Raw genomic sequence first — 19,417 nt, 5'->3', positions numbered from 1 at the left:
GAATAAACCCAATACCACACCCGAGAAATGGGAATGCTGAGAAATTTTTCATAAATTAAAATGACATCTTTGCTCAAAGTGCAAAACCAATTTAGATGCGTGGACCAGGTGGAGGCGATAAATACACCTCAGAATGTTCACAGCACTAAATTAGTGTCATGAGGCGTCTCCCGATCCGAATGTATACGAGACGATGGTATCAATATTATGGTGTCTGACGAAGTCAAATGTCTGGGAGTCGGGATAAATTTAACCATCTGGTGAGATGAAGCAGCTTTTAATTTCTCGCTACATCCTATCCAAGGCTAGGAAGTGCATCTTAGTAATGTTTATAAACAAATTATATATTTTGAGAGGGATTTTACTGCGTCAAGTTTAGCGGTTACTCGGATGAATATTTTCTGACTCGTAGTGCCGCTTATTGTGCTATTTACGCGCAAAGGTTGATTCGGGAACGGAAAAATATAAAGTCAGTTATGAACACGTTTCCCATTTGTACCAACTACGTACCTCCGAGGAGAGGACCTAATTCACAAGTCTCCCAACGCGCACTTGAGAAATTGGCTGCGCATGTAATCCGTCGAAAATGGCTCTCTTTCTTGTGGAAAAAGGTTGGTGAACAGGGTGGTTTCCCATTATTTTTTAATTGCCTAAATCGAAAGATTATTACTCCTGGAGTACGCATTTCACCCTTTTAGATTTTTAAATGACGATATCTATTTTTCGCGATTAAATGAAAAGTGTACATTACAATTAGAATAATAACATATATTCCTGTTCCCGTACAATTCTCTTGCAACAATCGATTTGAATCATTATTTCGGTTGTTAAAGTCTACTGTAGTTACGCGAGGGTCCTTTGTTCAATAGCTCATAAAGGCATATTTTTTATCTCCACTTTTTTTTCAATTTCCTTAGTGAGAACTTACCTTAAACACCAACATTGTGTAAAGATTTTTAATCAGAACAATGTTATTTTGGGTGAAAAATCTTTCATGTTCTTACCTTACGTCGGTTTTATTGTCTATTTCATCTTGGTTTAGTTTTGATCTAACTAGAACGGCCATTTTGATAGTGTTCATCAAACTGCATTCAGGAAACTGATTGTGTAATTGTTGCTAAATTGATGATTCGTTGAATTTCATCTGAAATCTTTTTTTAACTAAACTTTTATTTCAGTGTGGTATGTATTTTGGGTGTTTTTCGGATATACCGAACAATGATGCCACTCTCGGATTTTTCTATCATTCTAATGATATATTAAAAGTAAACGTTATGTATTTTTAGCATATCAACTCAAATGTCTTTCATTTCTCTCAGTTTGGTTCCTCGGATATCCACGCGCCCTCTCGCGCCAAAGCTCGCATTTATTATGTTCGTGCCGCGAGTCGAATTTTGTGTTTTATTTTATTAGTATTTAAGAGCAAGGACAGATGGACCCAACTAATGGAGGGCCATCGCAAAAGCAATCACACTGTGTTCGGGAAAGCGATCAAGACATACCCGCTGGGGCTTCTAATTTCGTTTGTATAATGAAATTTACAGACATTGTTCATTTCTATAGCACGTATGATCACGATAACTATTTGACACCCGAATATTTTCTATTTTCACCCCTACATATACCTATATATAACTTAAAAAAGTAGCTCAATTATTAAAAACCTCTCAAATATATATTTTCTATAATATCCAATTCACCTATTTTATACTGCATTTCAAACCAATTTTTCTAAAATTATACTTATGTATTCTCCGGCAAGGGCGCAGCTAAGAATTAGGGCTAGGGGGGTTTAGGGTGTTTAACTGATACTAAGGGGGTCTGGGAGGTATGGAATGCCCGCTAAGGTAAGCAGGAGGTGTGGGGGGCCCTCCCCCAGAAATTTTCGAAGATAAATGATTCAAAATTGTGAGTTTAATGTCTATCTGCGGGAGAATTTTCATCCTTTCACTATTCTGTAAATAATTACATAGAGTAAGTACTTACTATATAGTAATAATAATCAAATTAAGTCGAATGGATTAAAGTTAAAAGTTTCTGAGAGCTCTGGGGGGGTTTTATCCCCCCCCCCCCCCACAAAACCCCTCCTCGCTGTTCACCAGTATTTTTAATATTTATTGTCTTTAATTCCATTTCACAAGGTCGCTTTTACGATTTTTAACCAGAGTCATATTTTACCTATATTTATTTATAAACTAATTTAATAATATTCTTAATTCTAAAAATCTATTACATTTACAACGGCCGCGGTTGCCTGGTGATACTATTGCAATAGGGTAGTTTCCTTCATCAAAGAAAACGAAAGGCATTGATTGCGATTCGTTACCCACCATTAGTGTATTCATAATACACAAATTATTTGGTTTTTGAAATACCGGTTTAGACGAATGGCAATGGTCAAATTTTATCCTCATTTGAAAAAGGCCAGATTGGCGCCCATGCGATTCCACTCCGCATGACGTCACAGGGACCTAGTTTCTACACGAGAGGATAGGAGTTATACATCGTCTGAGGTTACCAATGCATGCATGAGGCGCAGAGCTCAGGGAAACATGTCTTAATAATCACCTATTAAAACTGGCTAAGGTCGGAAAGTTTTCTTCGTTTGATAAGGTATTAATAAACCTTTTTTAAGCCAAGCGCTACCATCCAGCAAGGCACTCAGCTATCCGCTAGCATCCTGCAACGTATCAGCGCTAAGCCTCGCCTCAAAGTCACCTCACCGGGCGGGAGGGGGAACCAGAAATACGACGTAAGGAGATATTTCCCGGCATTCATACTTAAGCGTCGCGTTTTCGCGCGCTTGAAAATTTTCACTTTTCATTTAATCGCGAAAAATAGGTGTTGTCATTTTAAAATCTAAAAGCGTGAAATACGTACTCCAGGAGTAATAATCTTTCGATTAAAGCAACAAAAAAATTATAGGAAACAACGCTATTGTTGGACGGAGAATTGAGTTATTCAATTGGCCGTCCTCATGCCTCGACTATGATATCTACAAAGTGAACTGATATTGAAAACTGCTCGCTAAATACTGAAGCTCATGTGTGCTAATATCTGATTCAAGTGACTTAAACTCTGTAATAGATCCGTTGCACAGGTGAAGAAGGGGCCGGAATTACTCTGGGTCAGGTAAAATAAATCCTAAAGTCATGTCAAGTCCATAAATATTTTGCGACTTTTATGATGGTAGATTAGTTTCAGATCACCTTCACCAAGGTTGTACGAAATAACCTCAGTATTTTTTCGCTTACCTCCAGACTTCTGCCCATTATTATGTGCACTACAGGCCATAGTACTTACATTGAATGATTACAAGGACAACTCCCTCGTTGACGCTGATTTTACATGCAATCATTAACACAAAAATAGTCACTATCTTACGCAAACTCATTCACACTTAATTATAGCGTCTCATTCCTTCTAAACAACACCAATGGTACTAAATTAAATATCCTCATTCATACGTAATTATATATACTATCAGGCACAAAATAAAAACAATTAACTATTTCCAGTTAATTTCCACACACACTCAACCACTCTAAACTACATCCTCACATCACATTAAATTAAGTACACTCATTCAAACTAATAAATATATAAAATATCACTCACCAACTTGCATTCACACTTTAATATAAACTCTCATTCATACTAAACAACAGTCTTAATAGCACTAAATTACATGCTCAAACTCACACTTAAAATATATACACTCCGATATCAGTAAGAGGCACACACTCATTCACGCTTAATGTAATCTCATTCACACAAATGAATAACACTTCATCGCATACACACTAAAAGTATATAATACCATATCAATTATACTTACATTAAGTGGTTAATAATTAATCACAGGATTCTAATTTATACATAGCAACACTAAACATAAATTATGTGCTTTTATTGGTACTAACAAATACATAATTTCATCTTCCTAATTTTCATGCATTCATATTCTCACTACATTATTAATATTTATTGCACACCCTTAAGAAAAGCCTTACATTTATTTAGGTTAACGTAGAAAATAAAAAAAATTGGATATTTTATTTCTCACAGAAATGCATATAAACTTAGCTAACATTTAAAAAAATACAGTGACATATACAAGGTCTAAACATTAAACAACGAAAAAAGGTTTCCCTACATAATTATAAAATATAATATATATTATAATTCACAACTATTATTTCTCACTCTAGCAAATGAAATAGGCAGGTTTTTAATTTCATGCGCGAATGTTGGCATTTTATTGAAAATAAAATCAACCAAACACAGACAGAAAAATAAAAAATACGATAACTTCCGCAGAGCAGATATAAAAAAATAGGTAATTTAAAAGTGCTAGTCAGACATGCATTGAAACAAATTTTGAAATTAGCTTTTGGCGCAACGTTAAACTATATTTATAAAAACAAGGAAGGCATAGACACCGAATAATGCCAAGTACAATGGCTTTTGTCGGCGAACATAAGCAGTTAAATTAGGCAATTAAAAATTATTTATTACTGAAATAAACACATAGATTTAGAAGATAATTAACGAAGTAAAATATGGCTGTTTGATTATTTTTTCTCCAATACAATATGATGCAAATAAAAACATAAAGTACATATACACAATGTTTAGACTGTAAAGCTTACATAATATAAATAGGTAGTTTTAATTTTTTCCGCAGAGCGAATGAAGTAAAGAAACATTTGAAATGAAATTGTAGTAAATCATGTAATTTTATTGAAAATAAAAAGGTTTTCATTTTCAAAAAAATTGATTGCACATTGAATTGATATACATTAAATTACGGGCTAATTTCACAATGTGAATTCAAAAATATTAATGAAATGGAATACAATGGATATTTAGAAAAAACTGAAACACTTACAACTGAGAGCAATATAAATGAATTCGTACACACTCCGATACATAAGTCACCAACTGCATTAGCCAGCGGAAAACCATATAGGAAGAATCTAGTTCACCGGTTTTACATTTTGAAACCATCAACGTAGTTTGCAAGAAATCAAAGAATTCGGCAAGTTCTGTGAAAGAAAAATTAGCAGGAAAAACTGCCGAGCAAAATTTCGAAAGTTTATTTGAAATCACCATGGCAACGTCGTTGAAACATGGCTGTCCGCTGTTACACCCCCTCTCCACGTTGAGGACGCAGTTGGATTTGAGGGGGACATGCACTACTCTACTATCTACCATCTACGCTACCCAAGTTCTACGATAAAAAAACAAGTACTACTTCAGCAATCACACAAAATGGCTTCATCCAATGAAAACTAGATGGCACTTTCATTCACACCAAATAACATACCCTCCTCATTCACTCCAAATATATTAAACCTCCATTCACACACAACGTAACACAAGGTCATTCGCAATATATACACAACATACCATCATTCACGCATACATCGATAATAAACGCTTCATAATTATAATAAACAATTACTTCTCATTCACACTCAATGACGCACTCTCGCTCAAACTAAAATTACGTACAAATAATCGCACTCATTCACACTAAATGTCATACCATCATTCACACGAATAAAATCCCTCATTCAGACTACATAATATGCCCTTATACACTCGAAAAAACACACCTCATTTACACGAAATACATTCCGTCATTCACACGAAGTAGCATACCTAATAAACATCATATAATATCCCACATTCACACGAAATAACATACTCATTCAAACTAAATAATATACCCTCATTCACACGATATAGCATACACCATTCACATCATATAACATTCCCCATTCTCGCGAAAAACATACCTCTTTCACACGAAATAGAATACCATCATTCACACGAATAAAATACCTCATTCAGACTAAATATCACACCACATTCACACGAATAAAATACCTCATTCACACGAATAAAATACCTCATTCACACGAAATAGAATACCATCATTCACACGAATAAAATACCTCATTCAGACTAAATATCACACCACATTCACACGAATAAAATACCTCATTCAGACTACACATTATACCCTTATACACTCGAAAAAACACACCTCATTCACACGTAATAAGATTCGGCATTCACACGAAATAGTATACCTAATACACATCATATAATATTCCACATTTACACGAAATAACATACTCATTTACATCATATAATGTTCCACATTCACGCGAAAAACATACTTATTCAGACTAAATAATATACCCTCATTCACACGATATAGCATACACCATTCAAATCATATAACATTCCACATTCACGCGAAAAAATGCCTCATTCACGCGAAATAGTTTGCCTCACTTATACGAAATATAAAATACCTCATTCACACGAAATAGAACATACATCATTCTCACGAAATAATACACTTCACACAAAGAAACAACGTCATTCACAATTAATAACACACACTCATTCACCCTAAAGCACTTTCTCTAACGAACACTGACTCAATTACTCTCATACACATATATATATACTAAATACCATTCTCACATTCACACTTGATCTCATTCTCACAATAAAACTCAATTCCATTCACTAATTAAAACACAAATTAAATCAAATTCATCAAAAAATACAAAAGACACATACAATCGAAATAGACACAAAATACGAAACAAAATATAATTCAGGTCTTCAGACTTCGGATCGCCATTCTTCGTCTCTTGAGTCTTCAAATGGGCCACGTGTTCCAATCGTATCTTCATCTCTTGAATCTTCAGTTCTTCAGTTATCAATCTACACAATTTGTTTCCTTCTTCATAATTGCTGAGTTCCTGAGTCATTTCCATAGGTCAATGCAGAGGTTTTCCACGTTTATTTCATTCCTAAATCTCCTTCTTTAAGGTCCATCATTGCAAGCTGCCTCTCTCTCTCTGTCCCTGTTGATAAAACGAATTATCTTATGTACTCATGCATGAGACAGAAAGGTCACCTTGTACGGCACAAAGGTTATTATTCTTGATATGACCAAGTTGAAAAAAAGAAGAAAGGATTCGATAGAAAATGAAAAAGGATTCGACTCCCTTGAATAAGTTTTATGAATAGGGGAATTAGATATTAAAAAATTTAAAAACTTATTCAGTGTCGTTGCTGAATATCCCTGCCAAAAGCTAATATTATCTAAAAAGATTAATTTATCATCTTTGAAAACACAATTTAAACGAAGACAAGCTTAGAAAAGGATAACGAATATTAATTGAAAATAAACTATAGTTTCTATGTGATGGGGCTTATAGGATATGTGTTAAGAAACGTAAAAAATGATTATCTCCAGGAATAAATGAAAATGCATGGTACCATTGGACGGGGAAATTCAGCTAAAATATTTATAGATTTGCCAAGCCTTTAGGGTCCATGTAGTGAAGTAGCAAATGATATTGACGTATGAAAGGATTAACTGACATTCTTAAAGCTTGAAAAAATAAATAATTTGCACTTGCTCAAGTGCTAAACCACAAAAATTGGAGCGTACCGATTTGAAAAATTAATATTCACTGTTACACATCGGAAAATATATAGAAATCAATACATTCTGACGATGAAAGAACAGAAAATTCAAATTACATGAAAAAACGCGAATAAATAAAAGGAATGTGAGCATACTGCTACTTTTAAATTTTACCTGTATTCTTGTGAATGGCGTAAGGGTCATTTTAACCTTTTCCCTACCGTACACGTATATATACGTGTGGACGTTTCCTGACCCGGGAGACCACGGGCGTATATGTACGTGTGAGATTTTCCAGGTCAAGAAAACGAAACCCGTATATATCCGTTTTCTAGCTCTCCAATTTCAGTACCGTCGTGGGGTTAGGTCGCCTTTGTCTCGGGACCCAACGTTTCGGGGTTTAGGATTAACCCTCTGAATCCGGTAGCAGGTACCCGGACCCTTCGTCTTTTATTACCCCTCTCAGCGGTAAGGGACAGCGGGCATACAATTGTTTGTAGAGTCAATTTTCGAAATAAATATTTGTTCATTTCTCAAGAAATATAAACTAAGAATTGAAGTGTTTGTCTTTTGAGCAGCGTTTACAATTTTTAAACGAAATTCTACGACAAATATTAACTTATATTTCGAGTTATGTATAAACATCAACATGGAAATTGTTGCTGCGTTAAATGCTTTGATAATGGCCTTAGAGCTTCGTTAAAAATTTGACAATGCTCAGATAAAAATGAGGAATTATATTCAATGTCTGTAATTTACGTGCAAGCAACAATTATCCATTTGCTAAATACATATAAGCAATACATAAGTTGACCGCGAACCAATGCCACAGGTATGGTTGTAAACCCCGAAAGGAGGGAGCACAACTACTCTCGGAGTCCGAGATAATATGGAGTCCCACCGTGGAGGGGTCGAAAAAGGTTCAGCGAGACCCTTCTTAACGAATGCCCTCCAAAAATGCTCCGTACCACGAGAAAGAAGAGTCTCTTGGGGCACGGTACAGCAGTCAAGCTAAGACGAAAACTCCGCGGTCTGGAAAGGGTTAATGAAATCGGATTTTGTGCACGAAAAATCGTTTCTTCCTTATGACACATGGCGTAAATCATCATCTTGGCTCAAACGGATATGAAAATTATATTTTTCTTGAAAATGAATATTAATTTCTTTGTCCAGCCACAGTGTAATTATTAATATTATTCGTTAAAAATCTCTGGAAATCCGTTATCATTAGAGTGCATAATCATTCAGATTTTTGTCAAAAATTAGATGGAGAGATAGGTATTATAAAATATTTTCCTCTCCAATATTTTATGAAATAATATTAATTTTTTACGTCATTTAGAGTTTCATGGTGCATAGTTATGTACCGTTCATGTGATTTTAAAAATTTACAGAGCCATACTAATTTTTTATGCATCAAATTATGTCCATTAAGTGCACCATTAAAGAATTTGACGCCAAATGAAGCTAGAATGAAATTTCTTTTCAACCACAAGAAAAAATCTATTAATGGGCACCTTAAAATATCGATTCCGAAAATAAATAGACTTTTTGGCTCAGCTCTCCGTGGAAATCAATTCTCCAGATCAAATTTCAATCGCGAATTCATTTTTCGTCATTTTACTTTCGCAAGGGTGGAAATAATATTCTCATGACTGCACAAGAATTGGGAACTCTCTATCGATAAATGAATGGGAAAGGACGGCTACAAACAAACGTGCGACAGTGGTTTTGTGAAAATCATTCTTTTTTATGTCTTAAACATCGAAGGGAAACATTTAAAGGAATCAGAAAAGCACGATGCGAACTTGATGAGCTATTTCCAAAGGATGCCGATCTCATGAACAAAAATATTGAATGACACTGACTGAGAAAAATTGAGCAGTTTGATGAAAATTCGTACTATTCATCGTTCAATGCTCATTTTCAGCAGAAATTGATTCAGCTGACAGGGTAAATACCAAACTTATGTTGGGCTGAATTTCAGATATCCACCCTGGCTGAATGAAAAATACTGATATTAACGGTAACCGTGACGGATACTACCTAAGAGTTGGAGAGATCGGAAGAACGATTTTATATCTTTTTCAATTATTGTAATATTATTAATTAATACTCCTTTTCAACAATCTATAACAACGGAAAAAATTTAGGAAGTTATCAGGTCTCCGAATAAAAAACCCACCATTGCCTGAAGCTATGTACGTGTCGTTACCAAGGCCCAAACAAAGAAGATCAATTCCGATGTACCACGACGAACAAGTCAAAGAAAAATAATATTACTGAATTTAACGAAAATAAAATTATCCTCTTTCTTTTCTTAGAGTTATTCACATCATACACTTTTAAAATAATTAACGGACACAGAAAAAATGTAATTGAATGATTTTCTTACCTTTTGGCGTGATGTCACTGCATTATCACATTCCGGATTATCTCCATTTTTCCAGCAGCGCACTCCCATAATCCTCTGCGATGACTCGTAGCTGAAGAGAGAGAAACGGGAACTGAATTTTCCTCCGTGGACTCACATAAACGCCACATAAATGCAATTATAATGAATGGGACGCGACAATTGACATTCTATTCAGCCATGCGCTAATTGTAATTGCCTATTAAGTGCATGTATTTCCTCTTCACAAACATTTTAAAAAGGCGATTCCTTTCGACAGAGAGGAACGATTACTAAAATCTAATTTTTAAAAGAATATTGAGGTATTTTTTCAGAGTGGTTAACCAAGTTGTAGAATGAATGGTGATTTCTAACCTGAAGATAACTTACATTCATGTTTCAATGCTTTAAAATAAAGTCTGTGCAAAATTAATTTTGAGTTATTTCCATTGAATCGATATTTCAGCAACAGAATAAGTGTTATATATGCATAGAGAGGTATTCAAACGTATTTACAAAAAGGTATATTTCGAAAAATTAAAAATAAAAACTTTTGGAAATGTTTTCGGAAGGATTCGAATTCAATGATATGGAATGGAAATAAATCACCAATATGAATCAATCGTTGGACAGATAAATGCAGTGATTGCGTATTAAAAAAGGCTTAAAAATATTAAAACATAAATCTCATTAGACGTAGTGATCATAACGTTTCCGTGTGCTACGAGGCAAAAAGATCTTTAAACAAAAGGAAAGAATTTATATGTATTATTAAGATCAGAGAATATAAGATGCATTTAACGGACAAAGAAAAGGCAAAAAATGAAGTAGATATTCTAAATGATTCAATGTGCATCAGGGATTTAAAAAAATATAAACTCAATCGGATACAGTAAAAAAATAATAAAAACTAAACAAAACGTGCTGAATAGTAAATTGAAACAGTTATTGGTTGTCGAGAGCTCATATCTAGCATAACTGTATAACATTTTGTAATGTAAGCGTCCATTTTAGGGCAAATCATATTTGATTGGTACTCAATTGAGAATTCAGGGAAAATAGTTTTAAATTCATTATCAATTTGAGGTTCTAAACTTATTATGTTCATAGGAGACATAATACCGTCTACTCCTTCCACAAAACATAACTAAATAAACCTAACGATGGGATAAAATATAAAAATCAAAACAGCTTCTAAGACATCAATGGCGAAATATTATTTAAAATTTTATTCTTACCGATTCCCATGTGAAGAATATCCTGGTTGATTTTTCATAAGTTCCTTCTTCAGTTAACTGATGGTCTCAATCATCAGAAGTCTTCATGTCTTCGGCCACTGGAATATCATCAGCCTAAGGAGAAAGCGGGTTAGTGCATACAAGGAAAATAAATGACCCTTCCCCCGAGGAATCGCATAAGCCCCAATGCAATGCACGGGAAGTCACCGTGACGAAAGGAGGAAATTACCACTTTTCCATCCAAGTGACACAGTTTCATCCCCGTGTAATGCAATGGTTTACAGCGCATGCGAAACCTCGGTTCGACACAAAAAAGAACTAAAATTAACGCAAGCTAAAAATCCTAGCCTTACTCGACGCATTGATTCATAGCCATAATGGCCCAAAAGCTAACCTAGTTTTGAAGCTGGGGTCCTCTTCACGTGAAGTTCTGATGACCTACAGCCTGCGGAGAGAGGGAGAGAATACATACAAGGAAAATAAATGACCCTTCCCCCGAGGAATCGCATAAGCCCCAATGCAATGCACGGGAAGTCACCGTGACGAAAGGAGGAAATTACCACTTTTCCATCCAAGTGACACAGTTTCATCCCCGTACACTGCAATGGTTTTCAGCGCATGCGAACCCTCGGTTCTACACACAAAAAAACTAAAATTAACGCAAGCTAAAAATCCTAGCCTTATTCGACGCAAAGATCACGGCCCTAAAGGCCCAAAAGCTAATCTAATTCACTTGCTTTCTTCGTAATTTGGTCCTCTTCTCTTGTTGTCTTCTTTCTTCTCCTCCTTAATTTGGAGGACACACGAATCACACTCGTATCTTTTCGCCGTTCATTCGATCAAAACGCAATTATCGCTCAATCGCGCAACGCATCGGATAAAACGCAACGTTCACACGCATACCGGATCGGTAGTTTTCTTCGAGGTCTCATTGCTGTCTTTTCTCTTCTGCATCATCCTGTAACAGAGCTGATTAGTGAACATGAACATTAAGTACAGGTAATCAAGTCACCCAAAAAATGCATCACAAAACAAAAAACATCATAATAACCCACTAAAAATTAATAAACATGGTACCTTTTTGCATGCCAACTTAAACTTTGTATTTTTGGCTTTTTTCCGTCTACACTTTTCTACCTTTTGGTATTTTTGGCGCCTATTGTAAATGTGAATTTTTTCACCATGGTCTTTTGCGAATTTTCTGTTCGCGAGAATTCTCATCCTAAAGACTCATTTATTTTATGAGTCCATAACCATATAAAACGTCATCGGTTCCGATTTTACCAATAGATTAATTAAACTCATACCCTATTACACCAGTGCGTCACACTTATTACAAGTATCAAAGAGATGCCATATTGAAACCTTCATACCTTGATATGCATATCATCATCTAATGGAGCTGGTTAGTGCACATTTATATAAAATACACATTCGATGTCACCCAAAAAATACATTACAAAACATAGAAACCATAATCACTAACAAAAATATGCCTAACCTATATGTACCTTTATGCCTGCCTACTTAGGTTTTGTATTTTAGGCCTATTTTTTGCCAATTTTGATACGTTTTGTATTTATGGCGCCTTTTTAATATTTCACTATTTTCACCATGTGGTTTTGTGAACTTTCCGTCCACGAGAATTCTCATAATAAGACTCATTCAGTATATGGGTCTATAACCATACAATAACCTCATCGGATCCGATTTTTTACCAAGAGCTGAATTCAACTCATACCTCATAATACCAAGTCGTCCCTCTTGAATTACACTTATCAAAGAGAGAGACTTCATTTTACCATCGTACCGCGGTACATATAACAGTGCTAATTAGCTTTTCTTCCGATGAACTCTGTTGGGAAAGACACAGTATATTAACAGCATGAAACAGAAATCACTGAATTGTAATAAAAACCTCAGCTATAGAAGGCCTTCTGCTCATCACTGAAAACCATCCACTTGATAGGAGATCCATCAGCGGCAAACACGCTTTCCGTAGTCATAGAAACGCCTTGTAACTTATTCCTTGTGTCAGTTTCCTTAATACTTAAGATAACCACACGAAATCTTTACTCCTGGTAAACGGCTGTCTTTGTTCACCCTGAAATAAATAAAAATGATATTGTAATTTTGAAGTTTATTTGTAAACTATCCATAAATATCAAAATTAATCAACACATTTAAGTTATATGCCAAATGTTTATCGCCATTTCATGCTAGTTGTTTACTTATCAATTTGTTTTTAATATTTGATATGTGTTCTCGTAATTTTAATCAGGTACAAAACAGATTGCTGTAATCCATCAAACGATGGAAAAAGTCAGCACCACGCGTTCAAAGTCCCCTTGGATAAATATTTCATCGGTTGGCTGGTTAACATTCAATTTTTAACAAAACTTTTAATGAATTGCGGTAGTAATAGATTAATTGCACAAATTTTAACAATTGTTGTGTAAGGTTTCTTAGGAAATATAGAGGTTAATACTATGATTTGTAAAAAAAGATATTACCGTTAGTATTTGAAGAGGGTTTAAAATTCGGGTTTGCGAGTTGATGCAAGGTTTTACTTTAGATTCACAATGAAGAAGCATCATAGATCGACGTGGTATAAGTGACTTGGCGGAAGTCGGCGGAAGTATCGACTTTTTCTCTACGTTTGCGTAAAAAATTGGCTGAAAAATTGTCCCACCATTTTGTTATAATTCCATGGTTATTGATGAAAAAAAATCTTTGCAAACCCTCCAAATGGAAAAGAAGGTAGTTTAAATTAAGATGGTATAAAATTTTTGTCTGTAATAATATTAATGAAACCACTGCATGAGGATAAATTAAGCTCTTTTCAGAAAAAAATCGAGAGCGGTCGTTTCTCGCTAAATTTGTTCAACTTTTGCCTCAATGACATTGTTAAAGTGAAGTAACAAGGAAGAAATAATCTTGAAGATTATGCACAATTTATTGGAGAACATGTATGCGAAGTTTTCACTTCCTAGCTCAAAAAAATCGATTTTGAGGTTTTGGCCAATTTTTTCGATTCTAGCTCACTCTGCGTCTGGACCATTTACATTACACCACGTAGAATACACCCGTATGTCTCTCTTTAATCACCGCGAGCAGAGAGAGCTTTAATAAAGAAATTACAGAAAGCAAATTATAATAGTCGACGTGTGATTCATCTTCCCATTGCAAAAAATTATTAATTCTAATCATCATTCCATTTTCAAAGCGTTGCTGATACGTAATAATTGAAAAATAATAAGTACACTACCTTGTATGCTATGTAATAGCAAGGAATACAACATTTTTTTCATTGCGGTTGTCCAAGATTTCTCAGGGAATATTAAGGCTATTTCTATGGTCTATGAAACAATAAAATAACTGTAATTAATTCATCAAATTCCAGAAGGTTTGTTGCAGAAGATGTTTGCGAAGAATTTTATCATTTGTGGAGCCAAGGGTGGGGTCTAAAAACTTAATCTGAGCAAATGCTAGTCGATGTATTTTTCACTAAGTTTGTCCAACTTTAACCATGTTTGTGGAGTGGATGTTGTAGACAGAAGGGGTACAGTCGAAGGTAAGTCCGCAGGAGTTAAGATAATCTCGATCTTCTCGTGGGGAACGCATAGGAGGAATATTTGCGGCAGAGCCCTGAAGAAATTAGGATTCGTCAAGCGTGTTGTGCGGAGATTTTCGGATGAGAAAATAAAATAAAGGTGCTATTTCGCACTCGTCCGACCACACCTAGAATATGCAGCGATATCAAGTGTTATCCGGTGTAGATATACTTAATCCGCGAACTGCATAAACTATAAAGGAAGGCTGCGCGGATCGTCAAAAAAATTGCTACGGGAGTACAGACAGCGTTACTCAGCTGTTAAGCGAATTGGGCTGAGAGCCGCTGGAGACTCGGAGGCCGCGCCCTAGGCTTAGATTGCTTGAACAATAGGGTGGTTTCCTATTATTTTTTATTGCAGAAATCGAAAGATTATTACTCCTGGAGTACACATTTCACACTTTTAGATTTTTAAATTACGACTTCTATTTTTCGCGATTAAATGAAAAGTGAAAATTTTCAAGCGCGCGAAAACGCGACGGCTAAGTGTGAATGCTGGCAAAACTCCGTGTGACGTCGTTATGGTTCCCGCTTGCGCAATTGAGGTGACCTTAGGGCGACGGTTTGAGCGCTGATACGACCCAGGATGCTAGTAGGTAGCAGAGTACCCTGCTAGCTGGTAGCGCTTGGCTTAAAAAAGGATTATTAATACCTTATCAAACGAAGGAAACTTTCCTACCTTAGCCTGTTTTAATTGGTGATTATTAAGACATGTTTCCCTGAGCTCTGTACCTCATGCATGCATTGTTAATCTCAGACGACGTGAAACTCCTATCCACTCGTATAGAAACTAGGTCCCTGTGCCGCAATCCTGAGGATTTTCCGCATCAATTCATAACTTTTGATGAAATACGGATTTATCACTTCACTTCAAAGACAAAATAACAGGTAAAACAATTGAGTTTTGAAGATGAACGGGCTCCAAAGCAGGCGACGATGCAGAAATGGGCAAGTCAATTCATGGCGACGATATTTTGGATTGTGTGCTGAATTATCTTCATCGATGAATGGGATGAGGGAAAACCATTAACAGGAAAGTATTATGCATCGTTTTTGGAACGGTTTGTGAGATAAATCAAGAACAGCGCCCTCATTTGAAGCAGAAAAATGTCTTCCTTCAACAATAATATGCAGAGTTGCACATTTGTTCAGAGTCAATAGCCAAAATTAGAGAATTTAAGTTTTAACTATTACACAATTCACCGCATTCACCAGATCTGACCTCTGGTGATATTAATAATTTTAAAACTTGAAAAAATGACTTTGCTGACAAAAGTTTGCGTATAAAGAGGAGATCGTACCTAAAGACCAATGACTATTTTGAAGAGATCTCTAAATTCTTCTTTTTGAACGGCTTAAAATGCCTGGAAAAATGTTTACAAACCTTTTTGTGGGTGAAATTAAGAAGGCTATAGTGAAAAATGAGGCAATATAATTTGTTTTTATACCTTTTTCTAAAGATTTATTGAACGACCATCGTAACTGCCTAGAGAATGCTGACTTTTCGGAGAAAGAGAATGAGTTGTGGTTGTGATATTCCAGGATTCGCAAGAGTGAAAAGAGAAGAAGGGAAGCATCGAAAGAGATAAGGAAAGTGAGAAAGCGACGAAACTGAAGTTGAATAGAACAACAATTTCACAGTCAAAGGATACCACCAACATTCTAGAGACCATAACGAATTCAACGAATTATAGCGGGCGGACATATTCCGTAACAACCTTCGTTCTTGAAGGAAGACCTCATTTGAAATTCCCTCGTCTCTAAGGGCTTGTTTACACGGCACAGCGACCCAAACGAGTTAATGTATAAATGAATGAACGCGAGAATGAACACGAAAATGCATCGTATGTATAACCACACAACTTGTGTGAATGCATTAACGGAAAATAGAGCCTCTTCTGGTTTGGCTTATTCATTCGGGGAAGTTCTTTTTTAATCAGACGAAGTGAAACATATCATTTGTTTACCGCGTTACTTTGATAGATGCGACCACGAGAAGAAAATATAGAAAATTGACTGAAAAACAGAGAGATTTAAAATAGCATTCTTTCCTCGTACTATTAATGATAGCAACGGTGTCTCGATCAATAAAGGTAATTCCGTAAATCGCTAGGACGACTCATTTAATGCTTATCCATTTTTATACCCTTGAATGGATATGTTGCGTGAATAAATAGCCGTTGATATGGTTTTCCCTTTGCGTGACTGCGGACTTGCATTTTGTTTTGATGCGTAATATTTTTATGACCGTGTGGTAGGCATGTGGAGATGTCTTGTATGCTGGATATTTGCGATTGGTCCAATAATCAATAACAAAAACTAATTAGGCTTGGATCGCGTGGATATTCCGTCACAACCTTGGTAAACGACAGACGGCTTCTCTTGAATGTCTTCATATCATTCCTCAGAAAGATTTACTGTCAGAAGGGAAATCTTTCGATTTTACCACGGAGCGATGATGGCGGTACGGATTTTGCAGAAATACTTTATTTACCACAATAGTACACAGCGTATAAGGCCGCCAGGGTAGGTGATAATGAGGAAGTGTTAAGATAAGTTGGAAAAAAGAGAGGTCTTTTAAAAACGTTAAGGAGAAGACGGGATAATGTTATTTGCCACACCATCTACATCTGAATCTACGTACTACCCCGCAAGCCAACTAAAAAACGTGTGGCAGGGGGTGTTAGTACACGAGCCATTTGCACATAAAAAGGAAACTTTCTAACGAAAGTACGACTGGCATTTATTAAAGCCCTTTATGGTTCGGAGAAAAACGAATTCGCATATCCATCCTTTCGGCAAAATATCTCTCCTAATTTATCGCTTCTATCGGACCTGGAAATATAGTGTGGCTCTAATAATTATTATGTTCTCCGTGTCGCTCTTAAATATATATCCATTCTCAATAGCTCAAGCAATATAAGGCTAGGGCGCAGCCTCCTAGACTCCAGCGGCTTCCAGCCTAATTCGATTAAGATCTGGGTAACGTTGCCTGTACGTCCGTATCGGTTTTTGACTAACCGCAAAGCCTCTCTTTGTATTTTATTCAGTTCGCGGATTAAGTCTTTCTGCAATAAATCCCATATGATATCGCTGCATATTCTAGGTGCGGTCGGACGAGTGCGAAATAGCACCTTTCTTTTACTTTCTTCTCCGAAATCTTCCCACAATATGCATGACGATTCCTGATTTCTTCAGAGCTCTGCATATGAATCCTGAGGGATGATGGCCTGATGAAGAGAATCGTCGAAGGACAAGTGGATGGAAAGACATGAAAATGAAGGCCCCGAATGAGTTACTTAAGACAAGTAATTAAGAGAAAGTAAAAGAGAATAAATACGTAAATATGAAGTGAAATACTAGACTAGTAAACGCAGTTGAGAATTGAGTCATCCTAATGCTTGCATCCCTAATGATTTTTCACAACGATACTCATTATATAAATGTTCATTGGTTATATTATTATGATGATCGCTGAGGCATTGAGAATATTTCTTCATCCTTCCGTATTCTATGAGGGAAAAGTTTAAGAATAAATCAGAAACCACTCTGGTAACATCTCGCTTCGGGGACTGTTCTATTTTATATCCAGTTCTACTTTCAAATACCTGTCAAAAATCATTTCTCGTTACGACGACGTCTAAATTTTGGAATTCTATCCCTGAGGGCTTAAAACAGAGAGGTTCCAATCATGCTTCCAAATATGAATTATTAATTAATTATAAATTATATTAACACATTGCTCTAATTTTTTCAGTGCTACATTAAACTCTACTCGACAGAACACAGCCTACAGATCTCATGCATGTGGCTAAATTATAATTATTGTCTATTTATTATGTCATAATTATTTATTTATCATACTGTTATATCGTCATTACTTCTACGGGCTCTCACGAGAGTTCGTCATTAAAAATAAGATATTTAAATAACCATGCCTACTTTGTTCAATGCGATGTGCACTCTAATGTCGCTAAACCCCTAATGTCTGTTTACTTATATCAAACGTAATATATCGCATAGCAACAAAGCAAAAGGACCGATATGATATACTAAAGCCTATAAAGCTACAAAATAACTAATCCAAAACAATTAAAAATGTAATTATCACGCCAACTTGTGTCTGACTGTTCATGAATGTAACTAATGAGCTTTTTGTTTAGCCTATCATTGTAAATAGAGTTTTGCTTCAAGGGTGAAGGCCGGAGCATAAATAAGATATTCTATTATATGCTCAAAGGGACTCATCGCTATCATCTGTCTAGAGACTGCTTTTCGTCTCCGAAAACTTTCAGAGTCGATAAATCGAAGGAGTTTGTTTGGACTAGGAGTGATTTGGCACGAAAGAAAAGAGAAAGTGTGAAGCATCGAAAGAGATAGGCAGAGCGAGAAAGATATGAAATGGAAGTCGAATAGAACGCCTATTTTACCAATAAATACATCCACAGCACCTGTATTGCACCGACTATAACACGAAGCAGCATATTCCGTCTCAACCTCTGGTGGCATTGACTGCATTTGAACTTCCTTCATCTCGTTTTAATAGAAAGAAATAGCGTCCGAAGGGAAACCAATTTTCCCACACACCCGTGTTAGCGGTGGAACGAATTTTTGCGGGATACGTTTTTTCGTCAATAGTCCATAGCGTACAAGGCCGTCGCTAAGATCGGAGTATAGCAATCGCTAAGGGAGATGATATTCCAAAGAAGATA

Source organism: Ischnura elegans, chromosome 8, assembly GCF_921293095.1.
Source record: "Ischnura elegans chromosome 8, ioIscEleg1.1, whole genome shotgun sequence".
Classification (NCBI taxonomy): domain Eukaryota; kingdom Metazoa; phylum Arthropoda; class Insecta; order Odonata; family Coenagrionidae; genus Ischnura; species Ischnura elegans.
Note: the sequence above shows the minus strand (reverse complement) of the source record.